The sequence below is a fragment of the Bos taurus genome, chromosome 9 (assembly GCF_002263795.3).
Source record: "Bos taurus isolate L1 Dominette 01449 registration number 42190680 breed Hereford chromosome 9, ARS-UCD2.0, whole genome shotgun sequence".
In the NCBI taxonomy this organism is placed as follows: Eukaryota; Metazoa; Chordata; class Mammalia; order Artiodactyla; family Bovidae; genus Bos; species Bos taurus.
This window is the reverse complement of record NC_037336.1, coordinates 83235941-83249520: the sequence shown is the minus strand read 5'-3', so window position 1 is coordinate 83249520 and position 13580 is coordinate 83235941. Positions and strand designations below refer to the sequence as shown.

At 39.2% G+C, this 13580-nt stretch overlaps 1 long non-coding RNA gene across 2 annotated transcripts; it reads right to left on the bottom strand.

Annotated features, from left to right (window-relative positions):
* Window positions 1-300: 300 nt before the first annotated feature.
* On the bottom strand, window positions 301-13465 carry LOC132346129 (uncharacterized). 2 transcript variants are annotated; one of them, XR_009495867.1, is made up of 3 exons: window positions 12321-13465; window positions 8715-8888; window positions 301-401 (listed from the first exon to the last, which is right to left on the bottom strand). It is a non-coding gene; the product is annotated as an uncharacterized lncRNA (long non-coding RNA). The 2 variants fall into 2 exon arrangements; XR_009495868.1 differs by having other exon boundaries at window positions 13314-13465.
* Between the last annotated feature and the right edge of the window lie 115 nt (window positions 13466-13580).

Here is a 13580-nt window from a genome sequence, read left to right as displayed (position 1 = left end):
AAATCTCCAGAAGTGATTCATCCTGCATAACTGAATGTGTATACTCTTTGAACAACATCTCCCCGTTTCTCCCATCCCCAAGTCCCTGGAAAACACCTTTTTATTTTCTGCTTTTATGAGTTCAAATGCTTTAGAATCCATATATAAATTACATCATGTAGTAATTTGTTTTTCTGTGTCTGGCTTATTTCACTTGTCCTCCAGGTTTGTCCATTGATGCTTTCGAATTGTGGTGCTGGCAAAGACTCTTGAGAGTCTCTTGGACAGCCAGGAGATCAAACCAGTCAATCCTAAACAAAATCAAGTCTTAACATTTATTGGAAGTATTGATGCTGAAGTTGAAGCTCCAATATTTTGGCCACCTGATGTGAAGAGCTGGCTCATTGGAAAAGATCTTGATGCTGGAAAAGATTGAAGGCAAAAGGAGAAGGGGAAAACAGAGGATGGTTAAATAGCATCACCAACTCAATGGACATGAGTTTGAGCAAACCCCAGGAGATAGTGAAAGACAAGGAAGCCTGGCAGGCTTCAGTCCATGGAGTCGCATAGTGTCAAACATGACTTAGTGACTGAACAACAATAACATATATGTACTCACATCATCTTTATCCATTAATCCATTGATGAACACTTTAGATTGTTTCTATATATTGAATATTGTGCATAGTGCTTCAGTGAACACAGGGGTACAGATTTCTTCAAGATATTGATTTTATTTCCTTTGGTTACCTACCTAGATATGAGATTGCTAAATCATATGGCAGCTGTATTTTTCATTTTTTGAGGAAAACCTATGCCGTTTTCCATAATGGTTGTACTAGTTTACATTCTCATCAAAAGTGTACCGGAGTTTATTTTTCCCTATAGCCTTGTCAGCATCTCTTTTGCCTTTTTGTAATAGCTATTCTAACAAGTTTAAAGTAATAGCTCATTGTAGGTTTGATTTCCACTTCTCTGATGATTAGGGATGTTGTGCACCCTTACCTTCATATACCTGTTGGCCATTTGAATGTGCTCTTTTGACAAGTGTGTATTCAGGCCCTTAGTCCACTTTTTAATCAGGTTTGTTTTGTTTTTATTGTTTGTTTTTGCTGTTTGACTGGCCCAATTATCTATATATTTCATATTAAACCACATACCAATTATATGGTTTGCAAATATTTTATCCCATTCTGTAGGTTGCTTTTCCTTGCAATCTCATTGAAAAATAGACAAAATTCATTGTCTGTTTTTGCTTTTGCTCCTGTGATTTGGCATCATATCCAACAAATTATTGCCCAGATTAATGTCAAGAAGCTTTTCCCCTATATTTTAGTCTAGTAGTTTTACAGTTTCAGGAATTATGTTTATTCCTTTAATCTGCTTTGAGGTGATTTTTGTAGATGATGGAAGAGAAGGGTCAAATTTCATTCTTCTCCATGGGGATATCCAGTTTTCCCAATATTGAGAAGAGATTAACTTTTCCTTATTATGGGTAATTAGCATTCTTGTCAAAGATCAGTTGACTACAGTTGTGTGGATTTATTTCTGGGCTCTCTATTCTGTTACACTGGCCTATATGTCTTTTTTTGCAAGGATACTGTTTTGATATAGCTTTGTAATATAATTTGAAATCAGGAAGTATGATACCTCCAACTTTGTTTTCCTTTCTCAAGATTCTTTTGGGGTTCCATATGAATACTAGAATTGTTATACTACTTCTGTAAAGAATGTCATTGGGACTTTGATAGGGCTTACATTGAACCTATGCACTGAATCTATGCAATCTTCCGTTGAATCTTTGGGTAATATGGATATTTTATGAATTCTTCCAATCCACAAACAAAAGATGTCTTTCCGTTTATCTGTGTCTCTTGATCTCTTTTACCAATGCTTTGTAATTTTCAGTGTATGTCTTTTGTGTATTATGTCAAATTACATCTAATATTTTATTCTTTTTGTTGCTACTGTGAACTAAATTGTTTCCTTAATTTCCTTTTCAGCCAGTTTCTGTATTTTGTGTTGTTTGTGTATAGAAACATGACTGATTTTTGTATGTTGATTTTGTACCCTTCAACTTTACTGAATTCATTTATTAATTCTAACAGGTTTTGTTACTTGAGTCTTTAGAGTTTTCTACATATATAATTATGTCATCTGCAAATAGAGAAAAATTTACTTCTCCCTTTCCAATTTGGATCCTTTTTATTTCTCTTTTCTTAACTCATTACCTTGGCTAAGACTTCCAGTACCATATTGAATAGAAGTGGTAAGAGTGAGCATTACTGCCTTGCACCAGTTATTGAAGGGAATGTTTTCATTTTTTCCTCACTGAATATGATGTTAGCTGTGAGCTTTTCATAAATGTCCTTTGTTGTGAACTTTGGAAGAATGTATTCTGCTTTTGGATGGAATGTTCTGTGTATATTTGTTACATAAAACATATGATCTGATGTTTCCTTAATGATATTCTGTCTAGACGATCTACCCATTGATATAAATTATCACATTCCTATTTCTCACTTTTGTCTGTTAATACATGCTTTATGTATTTAGGTGCCCCTATGTTGGGTGTATAAAAATTTACAAATGTTAGATCCCTGATGTTGGATTGACCCCTTTATGATTATAGAATGTCCTTTTTTGTCTCTTATTATAGTCTTTGTTTTAAAGTCTATTTTGTCTGATATGAGTATAGCTACCCCATCTTTCTTTTGGTTTCCATTTGCATAGAACAGCTTTTTCCATCCTTTCATTTTCAGTCTGTGCATTTCTGAAGTGAGTCTTTGGTAGAAGCATAAAGATGAGTCTTATTTTTTACCCATTAAGCCACTCGATGTCTTTCGATTGAGGAATTTAGTACATTTACATTTAAAGTAATTATTGATATGTATTTATTTACAGCTATGTTGTTAATTATTTTCTAGTTGTTTCACAGCTCCTCTCTGTTTCTTTCTTTTCTTTCTCTCCTCCTTTGTAATTTGCTAACTTTGCTTATTGGTATTTTTTAATTCCTTTCTCTTTAACTTTTGTACATCTGCTTTTTGCTTTGCAGTTACCATTAGGCTTACATATAACAACTTATAAGAACTTAAGTTTGATAACATTCTAAGGCTCTATATTTCTGCTCTCTACCTCCACCAGGTTTTATATTTTAGAAGCCGCATCTTATATCTTTTTATCTTGTATGAAAGTATTAGTCCTTCAGTCATGTCCACCTCTCTGTGATCTCATGGACCTCTGTCCATGGAATTCTCCAGGCAAGAATACTGGAGTGGGTAGCCATTCTGTTATCCACAGGATCTTCCCAGACCAGTGATTGAATGTGGGTCTCCCACATTGCAGGCAGATTATTTACCATCTGAGCCACCAGGGAAGTCTTATGTATCCCTTAACTAATGATTGCAGTTATAGTCCTTTATCATATGATTCTTTTGCATTATTCTCTAGTACTCTGTATCTCATCTTCTAATTCTCATGAGATTTTCTTTGTACAGCAGATTATTTCAATTTTAAAGAACTAAATCTAATAAATTTAATAAATAATTTATTGTTTTATTGAAAAAAATTAATAAAATAATAACTGCCCAGCTTATCAGTTATTTTTCTTCACAGATTATGCTTTTGGTGTACTATCTAAAAGTACCCCCATCATCACCATACCCAAAGTCTTCTAGGTTTTCTTCCATGCTATCTTTTAAGAGTTTTATACTTTTACATTTTATATTTATAGGGTTGACCAAAAAGTTTGTTCTGGTTTTTTCATAAGACATTATTGAAAGACCCAAACAAACTTTTTGGCTAACCCAATATCTGTCATCTATTTTTAGTTAATTCTTGTGAAGGTGATTTTGGCATTTTTGAAGTATGAAAAGATTTCCAGGATTGGTACCCCAGTTTATAACATTATAGCTATGGAAAATGAGGATTTGGTTTACATGAGCTTGTTTTTTAACCATCAAAGAATCAATTAGTTTTTAAGTTGGAAATCACTTGCTCTAGTGGTTTCTAAATATCTGTGTTTACGTTGGTTTCACTAGAGTTACCTGGATGGTTGGATGGATTTGGTTTATTTTTTTAAAGTTAATTCTTAGGATCTAATAATCAAGAAGGGACTTTAATGCATATGAACATAATTGACGATTATATGCTACTACTGTGTGTAAGTGCCCAATATGCTACTGGAGATCAGTGGAGAAGTAACTCCAGAAAGAATGAAGGGATGGAGCCAAAGCAAAAACAATACCCAGCTGTGGATGTGACTGGTGATAGAAGCAAGGTCCGATGCTGTAAAGAGTAATATTGCATAGGAACCTGGAATGTCAGGTCCATGAATCAAGGCAAATTGAAAGCAGTCAAACAGGAGATAGCAAGAGTGAATGTCGACATTCTAGGAATCAGCGAACTAAAATGGACTGGAATGGGTGAATTTAACTCAGATGACCATTATATCTACTACTGTGGGCACAAATCCCTTAGAAGAAATGGAGTAGCCATCATGGTCAACAAAAGAGCCCAAAATGCAGTACTTGGATGCAATCTCAAAAACGACAGAATGATCTCCGTTCGTTTCCAAGGAAACCATTCAATATGCTGGTAATCCAAGCCTAGGCCTCAACCAGTAATGCTGAAGAAGCTGAAGCTGAACGGTTCTATGAAGATCTATAACACCTTTTAGAACTAACACTCCCCCCCTACCCCCGCAAAAACAACACACAAAAAAATGTCCTTTTCGTTATAGGGGACTGGAATGCAAAAGTAGGAAGTCAAGAAACACCTGGAGTAACAGGCAAATTTGGCCTTAGAGTACGGAATGAAGCAGAGCAAAGGCTAATAGAGTTTTGCCAAGAGAATGCACTGGTCATAGCAAACACCCTCTTCCAACAACACTAGAGAGGACTCTAAACATGGACATCACCAGATGGTGAACACTGAAATCAGACTGATTATATTATTTGCAGCCAAAGATGGAGAAGCTCTATACAGTCAGCAAAAACAAGACCGGGAGCTGACTGTGGCTCAGATAATGAACTCCTTATTGCCAAATTCAGACTGAAATTGAAGAAAGTGGGGAAAACCACTAGACCATTCAGGTATGACCTAAATCAAATCCCTTATGATTATGCAGTGGAAGTGAGAAATAGATTTAAGGGAAAAGATCTTATAGAGTGCCTGATGAACTATGGACGGAGGTCCGTGACATTGTACAGGAGACAGGGATCAAGACCACCCCCATGGAAAAGAAATGCAAGAAAGCAAAATGGCTGCCTGAGGAGGCCTTACAAATAACTGTGAAAAGAAGAGAAGTGAAAAGCAAAGAAGAAAAGGAAAGATATAAGCATCTGAATGTAGAGTTCCAAAGAATAGCAAGGAGAAAGTGCTGCACTCAATATGCCAGCAAATTTGGAAGACTCAGCAGTGGCCACAGGACTAGAAAAGGTCAGTTTTCATTTCAATCCCAAAGAAAGGCAATGCCAAAGAACGCTCAAACTACTGCACAATTGCACTCATCTCACACGCTAGTAAAGTAATGCTCAAAATTCTCCAAGCCAGGCTTCAGCAATATGTGAACCGTGAACTTCCTGATGTTCAAGCTGGTTTTAGAAAAGGCAGAGGAACCAGAGATCAAATTGCCAACATCCACTGGATTATGGAAAAAGCAAGAGAGTTCCAGAAAAACATCTATTTCTGCTTTATTGACTATGCCAAAGCCTTTGACTGTGTGGATCACAATAAACTGTGGAAAATTCTGAGAGAGATGGGAATACCAGACTACCTGACCTGCCTCTTGAGAAACCTATATGCAGGTCAGGAAGCAACAGTTAGAACTGGACACGGAACAACAGACTGGTTCCAAACAGGAGAAGGAGTACTTCAAGGCTGTATATCGTCACCCTGCTTATTTAACATATATGCAGAATACACCATGAGAAATGCTGGGCTGGAAGAAGCACAAGCTGGAATCAAGATTGCCGAGAGAAATATCAATAACCTCAGATATGCAGATGACACAACCCTTATGGCAGAAAGTGGAGAGGAACTGAAAAGCCTCTTGATGAAAGTGAAAGTGGAGAGTGAAAAAGTTGGCTTAAAGCTCAACATTCAGAAAATAAAGATCATGGCATCCGGTCCCATCACTTCATGGGAAATAGATGGGGAAACAGTGGAAACAGTGTCAGACTTTATTTTGGGGGGCTCCAAAATCACTGCAGATGGTTATTGCAGCCATGAAATTAAAAGACATTTACTCCTTGGAAGGAAAGTTACAACCAACCTAGATAGCATATTAGAAAGCAGAGACATTACTTTGCCAACAAAGGTCTGTCTAGTGAAGGCTATGGTTTTTCCAGTGGTCATGTATGGATGTGAGAGTTGGACTGTGAAGAAAGCTGAGCGCTGAGGAATTGATGCTTCTGAACTGTGGTGTTGGGAGAAGACTCTTGAGAGTCCCTTGGACTGCAAGGAGATCCAACCAGTCCATCCTAAAGATCAGTCCTGGGTGTTCATTGGAAGGACTGGTGCTGAAGCTGAAACTCCAATACTTTGGCCATCTCATGCAAAGAGTTGACTCATTGGAAAAGACCCTGATGCTGGGAGGGATTTGGTGCAGGAGGAGAAGGGGACGACAGAGGATGAGATGGCTGCATGGCATCATTGACTTGATGCACATGAGTTTGGGTGAACTCCGGGAGTTGGTAATGGACAGGGAGGACTGGCGTGCTGTGATTCATGGGGTTGCAAAGAGTCGGACACGACTAAGCAACTTAACTGAACTGAATGCTACCACTGTGCAGTAGGTAAGGTATTTAAGTTTATTTAAGGAGGATGGCTCAGCTGGTAGAGAATCCACCTGCAATGTGGGATATCTGGGTTTGATCCCCGGGTTGGGAAGATCCCCTGGAGAAGGAAATTGCTTACCATTTCAGTATTCTGGCCTGGAGAATTCCTTGGACTGTATAGTCCATGGGTCACAAACGGTCAGACACGGCTGACTGAATTTCACTTCACATAGGGCCCGGAGGGCCAAAGAATGTTCAAACAACTGTACAAGTGCACTCATTTCACCTGCTGGCAAAGTAATGCTCAAAATCCTTCGAGCTAGGCTTTAGCAGTACCTAAACTAAGAACCTTCAGATTACAAGCTGGGTTTAGAAAAGGCAGAGGTCCCAGAGTACATTGTCACCCTGCTTATTTAATTTATATGCAGAATACCTCATGCAAAATACTGGGCTGGATGGATCACAAGCTAGAATCAAGATTGCTGGGAGAAATATCCACAACCTCAGATATGCAGATGATACCACCCTAATGGCAAAAAGTGAAGAGGAACTAAAGAGACTCTTGATGACCGTGAAAGAGGAAAGTGAAAAAGCTGGCTTAAAATTCAATATTCAAAAAACTAAGGTCATAGCATCCAATCCCACCACTTCATGGAAAATAGAAAGGAAAAATGTGCAGACAGTGAAAGATTTTTATTTTCTTGGTGATTTTTTTCCAAAATCACTGCAGATGGTGACTACAGCCATGAAGTTAAAAGACATTTGCTCCTTGGAAAAGCTATGAAAAATCAAAAAAAAAGAAAAGCTATGAAAAATCTAGACAGCATATTAAAAGGCAGAAACTTTGCTGACAAAGGTTCATATATTCAAAGCTATGGTTTTTCCAGTTGTCTTGTACAGATATGAGAGTTGGACCATAAAGAAGACTGAGTGCCAGTGAATTTATGCTTTTGAATTACAGTGCTGAAGAAGACTCTTGAGAGTTTCTTGGACTGAAGAAAATCAAAAACAGTCAATCCTAAAGGAAATCAACCCTGAATATTCATTGGAAGGACTGATGCTGAAGCTCCAATCCTTTGGCCACCTGATGTGAAGAGCTGACCCATTGGAGAAGACCCTGAAGCTTGGAAAGATTGAGGGCTGGAGGAGAAGAGGACAACAGAGGATCAGATGGTTGGATAGTATCACTGACTCAATGGAGATAAGTCTGAGGAAATTCCAGTTGATAGTGAAGGACAAAGAAGCCTGGCATGGTGGAAAAGAAGCCATAGCAGGCCACGGAGTCACAAAGGGTTGGACATGACTTAGTGACTAAACAACAATAATAAAGCAAAAGGGGAATTTAATATGATTTAAAGAAAAGTGGAAACTCAAACCTAATTTTACCATTGTCACCAATATTCACCTAAACAATACACCAATGGTCAAACCTGAGCACAGTGCTGACCTTCTAGTGGATGGAAGCTTTAGAAAGGTACTTTATCCTTTGACAAACATCATTTTATGCTAACACTACTATGACTAAGTTTCCATGAGAATGTAGACTCTTTCTGAAAGTGCCACATCATGTGTATATTTTAAAATGACACATGATAGTGGCTCTTGAAATATTCAAAAATATTTCAGTTCTGTATTTCTCAAAATTGCATAGTAAATACTACTTAAGTCTAAGCATCAAGAGATTTATCTACAATGTCCCTATTCCTTAATGCTGAGAGGCCATATAGACAGAACCAGTTGGGGGAAACAATATGCCACTGGAAAAAGTAACAACAGGGAATGGAGGTGAGGAGTAACTGAGAAGGGTATCAAGGATACAGGTTATCTTATCTTCATTGATAAAAACTGTATATAATCTCACATCTTTCCTTACCCATCAGACCCAACTTCAGCTTTCTCCTTGAGTTTACCTAATTTACAAGCATTGCTTTATTAACATCCAAAATAAGTACTTACAAAGAAATGGTGAATTCCATTCTCCTTATGTCATAAATCCATGTCCTGTGCAGCATTTGGGGTATAGATTACACGTTTTGCTTTATAAATTATGAGAGGTACAGTTGGCAGTTTACAGGTTGAGCTTGCAGCAGTGGAGACAGAACAAACCTTGGACTTTGAAATAAATTTGACCTGCAAATTATCAAGGAAAAATTAAATTGACAGTTAACAGTTAAACCTATCCATGGTTAGCCAAACAAAATCTTTGAAGTTCTAAATAGGAAGATTTGTGTTCAAGTCACATACTCCTGTCTCCTAATGTATCAGTCATGCTACAGCAAAGCATGCCCAATCTGATACTGTTTCTTATTTGTTTGACCTGGTACACACTCACTTCAACACAGCTGATCACCTCAACCAGCACCAGTTTCCCAAAACAATGCTTCTTCCCTCCACTGTCTGTTATACTGCTGCTAAGTCACTTCAGTCGTGTCCGACTCTGTGCGACCCCATAGACAGCAGCCCACCAGGCTCCCCTATCCCTGGGATTCTCCAGGCAAGAACACTGGAGTGGGTTGCCATTTCCTTCTCCAATGCATTAAAGTCAAAAGTGAAAGTGAAGTCGCTCAGTCGTGTCCGACTCTTAGCGACCCCATGGACTGCAGCCTACCAGGCTCCTCCATCCATGGGATTTTCCAGGCAAGAGTACTGGAGTGGGGTGCCATCACCTTCTCCCTGTTAATACTAGACACATTTTAACAATAGTTTTGGACATTGTAATTCATTCTGAAATAGTGATTTTTGACCCAGATATTTTCACTTTGTCAGAAAGAGGAAAAACAGTCCTAAGGCAGATAGGTAGCCAAGAAAATGGAAACAAAGAGTCCTCTTTGCCTAGCCTTAATAACACTGAGTGGCCATTGGCTTCACTTCCACAGAGTAGGCAAATCTAAGTAGAATATGGAATAAACTTCTCAAGGAATTTTATTAATGATCTTTCTATAAAGGAGAGCTGGGTCTGAATGATCCTCACTGTTGATACACTGTGTCATCACACCTCCTGTCTTTTTTTTTTTTTTGACAATCTATAAAGTTTGGTGAAAAATTATTTCTTTTTACTTGATAGGCAACACAATTAGTAATAAAGAGGAAACAGCCTAGACAGAGGAGTCAAGAGTTCTAGATCCTCTTATTCCGTTAGAGCTAACCTGTGGCACGTCACTTTTCTAAGTCTCAGGTTCCTCTTCTGTAAGATGAAAAATTAAAATATCTCATATTATCATTACAAGAATCAAAATGGGAAAATGTACATGAATGGGCTTTGCAAGAATAAGGTTCTACTCATAAAGCATCAGTTATGCTGTTTCTGCCTGCAAAGGGATTTAAATTTGCATTTACTCATTTACTCCCTCTCAATCAGTCCTCCTTGAGAAAAACTTGTAACAATCTTTCTAAAACAGAAGACCAGAGTTAGGGGCAAGATTAGAATAAATCTAGTCCCCAAAAGGAATTGTAACTATAAATTTGGCCTAGTGAGACCACACAGGGAAGCAAGTAGTCTGACTTTGACCACATTTACAGTTTCAAGAAGAGGCAGTTGAACTCTATGAACACTGAGTGATACCCTGATCGGCTGATGTCCAATCAATTGATTTCCACTTGAGAATGCTATTACATCTTTAGCATCTAGATGGGTGGATGAATTGAATTCTGCCAGGAGTGAACTGCACAAATGCACTCATCTCACACGCTAGCAAAGTAATGCTCAAAATTCGCCAAGCCAGGCTTCAGTAGTACGTGAACCATGAATTTCCAGATGTTCAAGCTGGATTTAGAAAAGGCAGAGGAACCAGAGATCAAAATGCCAATATCCACTGGATCATTGTAAAAGCAAGAGAGTTCTGGAACATCATCTACTTCTGCTTTATTGACTACGCCAAAGTCTTTGTGTGGATCACAATAAACTTTGGAAAATTCTTCAAGAGATGGGAATACCAGACCACCTTACCTGCCTCTTGAGAAATCTGTATGCAGGTCAAGAAGCAACAATTCGAACTGGACATGGAACAACAGACTGGTTCTAAATCAGGAAAGGAGTACGTCAAGGCTGTATATTGTCACCCTGCTTATTTAATTTATATGCAGAGTACATCGTGCAAAATGCTGGGCTGGATGAAGCACAAGCTGGAATCAAAACTGTAGGGAGAAATATCAATAACCTCAGATATGCAGATGACACCACCCTTACGGCAGAAAGTGAAGAGGAACTAAAAAGCCTCTTGATGAAAGTGAAAGAGGAGAGTGAAAAAGTTGGCTTAAAGCTCAACATTCAGAAAACGAAGACCATGGCATCTGGTCCCATCACTTCATGGCAAATAGATGGGGGAACAGTGGAAACAGTGGCAGACTTTATTCTGGGGGGCTCCAAAATCACTGCAGATGGTGATTGCAGCCATTAAACTAAAAGACACTTGCTCCTTGGAAGAAAAGCTATGACCAACCTAGACAGCATATTAAAAACCAGAGACATTACTTTACCAACAAAGGTCCATCTAGCCAAGGCTATGGTCTTTCCACTAGTCATCTATGGATGTGAGAGTTAGACTACAAAGAGGGCTGAGCACCAAAGAATTGATGTTTTTGAACTGTGGTGTTGGAGAAGACATTTGAGAGTCTCTTGGACTGCAAGGAGATCCAACCAGTCAATCCTAAAGGAGATGAGTCCTGAGTTTTCATTGGAAGGACTGTTGTTGAAGCTGAAACTCCAATACTTTGGCCACCTGATGTGAAGAACTGACTCATTTGAAAGGACCCCGATCCTGGGAAAGATTGAAGGCAGGAGGAGAAGGGGACGGCAGAGGATGAAATGGTTGGATGGCATCACTGACTCAATGGACATGAGTTTGGGTAAACTCCTGGAGTTGGTAATGGACAGGAAGGCCTGGTGTGCTGTAGTCCATGAGGTCGCAAAGAGTTGGACACGACTGAGGGACTAAACTGAACTGAACTGATGTGAAGAACTGACTCACCGGGAAAGATCCTGATGCTGGGAAAGATTGAAGGCAGGAGGAGAAGGGGATGAGATGGGATGAAATGGTTGGATGACATCACTGACTTGATGGACATGAGTTCGAGTTGGTCCGGGAGTTGGTGATGATGGACAGGGAAGCCTGGCATGCTACAGTCCATGCGGTAGCAAAGAGCCGGACATGACTGAGCAACTGAACTTAACTGAACTGAGGCGTGAACAGCTGCTTCACAGCTGGGAGCTTCCAGAATGCTAAGGTGCAAAAATGAGTCACGTTTTCTGAAATTAGCTCTAGTGATTCTATATTGAAAAACATGTTACTCCATAGAGAACTATTCAAAGGCTATACTTTGAAAATACAGGACTGAACATATATACCATTGTAAAAACTGTTAAAATCTTGATTGTAAGCATATGCTACTGTATTAGAATTCTCTGTATTACATAAGAGAGTTGAAATAACATCTCTAGATATATAACTGGATCCCTAGTTTACTATTTTTGTACAGGTTAACAATAATGTCTGTAGAGACTAATTACTCGATAACATTGAACAAAAATGAAATGAGGCTGGGCTTATTTTAAAATATCTCTACCTGGCACCAGCAGGACTTGGTAAAATTATGAGCTTGATTTTCTATTCCATTGGTGAAGTGTGACATAAAACTATCAAAGACCACCTGTCGTAGCGCCATATACATTTAAGTATGGAGTTTCAAATTACACTTCCAAAAGAAAAACTCCATTATATCCTGCACTTAATAAAAGGCTTAGTTCTCCAATGAAGGGGGATTCTGCTTGCCTACTCTTCCAGCACTAGGACTACTTTTTTAGCTTGCCTCCGGAAACTCTGGATAAGGTCACTGATTTCCACTGTATTCTAAGTGGTTTTGTTTACGGAAATAGCTTCTCTTAGATTTAGAGGTTTGTCATGAAGTTCGGTACTAAGAATATCGACCACTCTGGACTGTCTCCAAAGCTAACGGATCCTCCTATAGGCAAAAACTTATTTTTGTGCTTCTGTGATCACACAGGCCAAGACGCCCTTCCGCAGCATAATTCAAAGTCCTCATTAGGTACTCAGTCATCGAGTGCCCCATGTCTGGAAGTGTTAGTCGCTTAGCCGAGTCCGACTCTTTGAGATTCCATGGACTGTAGCCCACCAGGCTCCTCCGTCCGTGGGATTCTCCAGGAAAGAATACTGGAGTGGGTTACCATTTCCTTCTCCTGGGGATCTTCCCGACCCAGGGATCGAACTGGGGTCTCCCGTATTGCAGGCAGATTCTTTACTCTCTGAGCCGTTATTTTCCATGCTCTTGGTTCTGAAGCTGCTCAGTGATTTCGGAGTTTACCTAGGCATAAGCCTACCTCCAAGAGAAAAGGCTACCACCCAGTGAAGAAAAGGGGAAAAAAAAAAAAAATAGCTTAAGATATTGGAAGTCCAGCTTCGTCACAATACGTGTAGTTTTTTCCTCATCTTAAAATATTTACTCACATCTCCCTGGAGAGTCTTTTAAAATAACTTCTGAGACAAACTTCAACCGTAACTGATTAGTGGCTGCTTTCTAGAAACAATTTACAAAGTGTACCTGCAGAATTCTCGTCTTTTTATTAAAGACACAGCTCTTAATATCTGTTTCTAGTAGGACCCATAACCTTCAGCCAGCAGCCCCGCCCACTTCTAAATCCGCTTAGAGTGCCACCTCCTCCTTTGACGTTCAGCCTATCACATATTCTCTAATGGCTCAGTGTAGCTATCGCGAGACTCTAACGGTATCTTTCGAGAGTCTCTAACCGTGTGGGCTTGCGCAGAAGAGACTCATGAAGCTAGGGTTGGAGAAAAGGGGCGGGGCGTC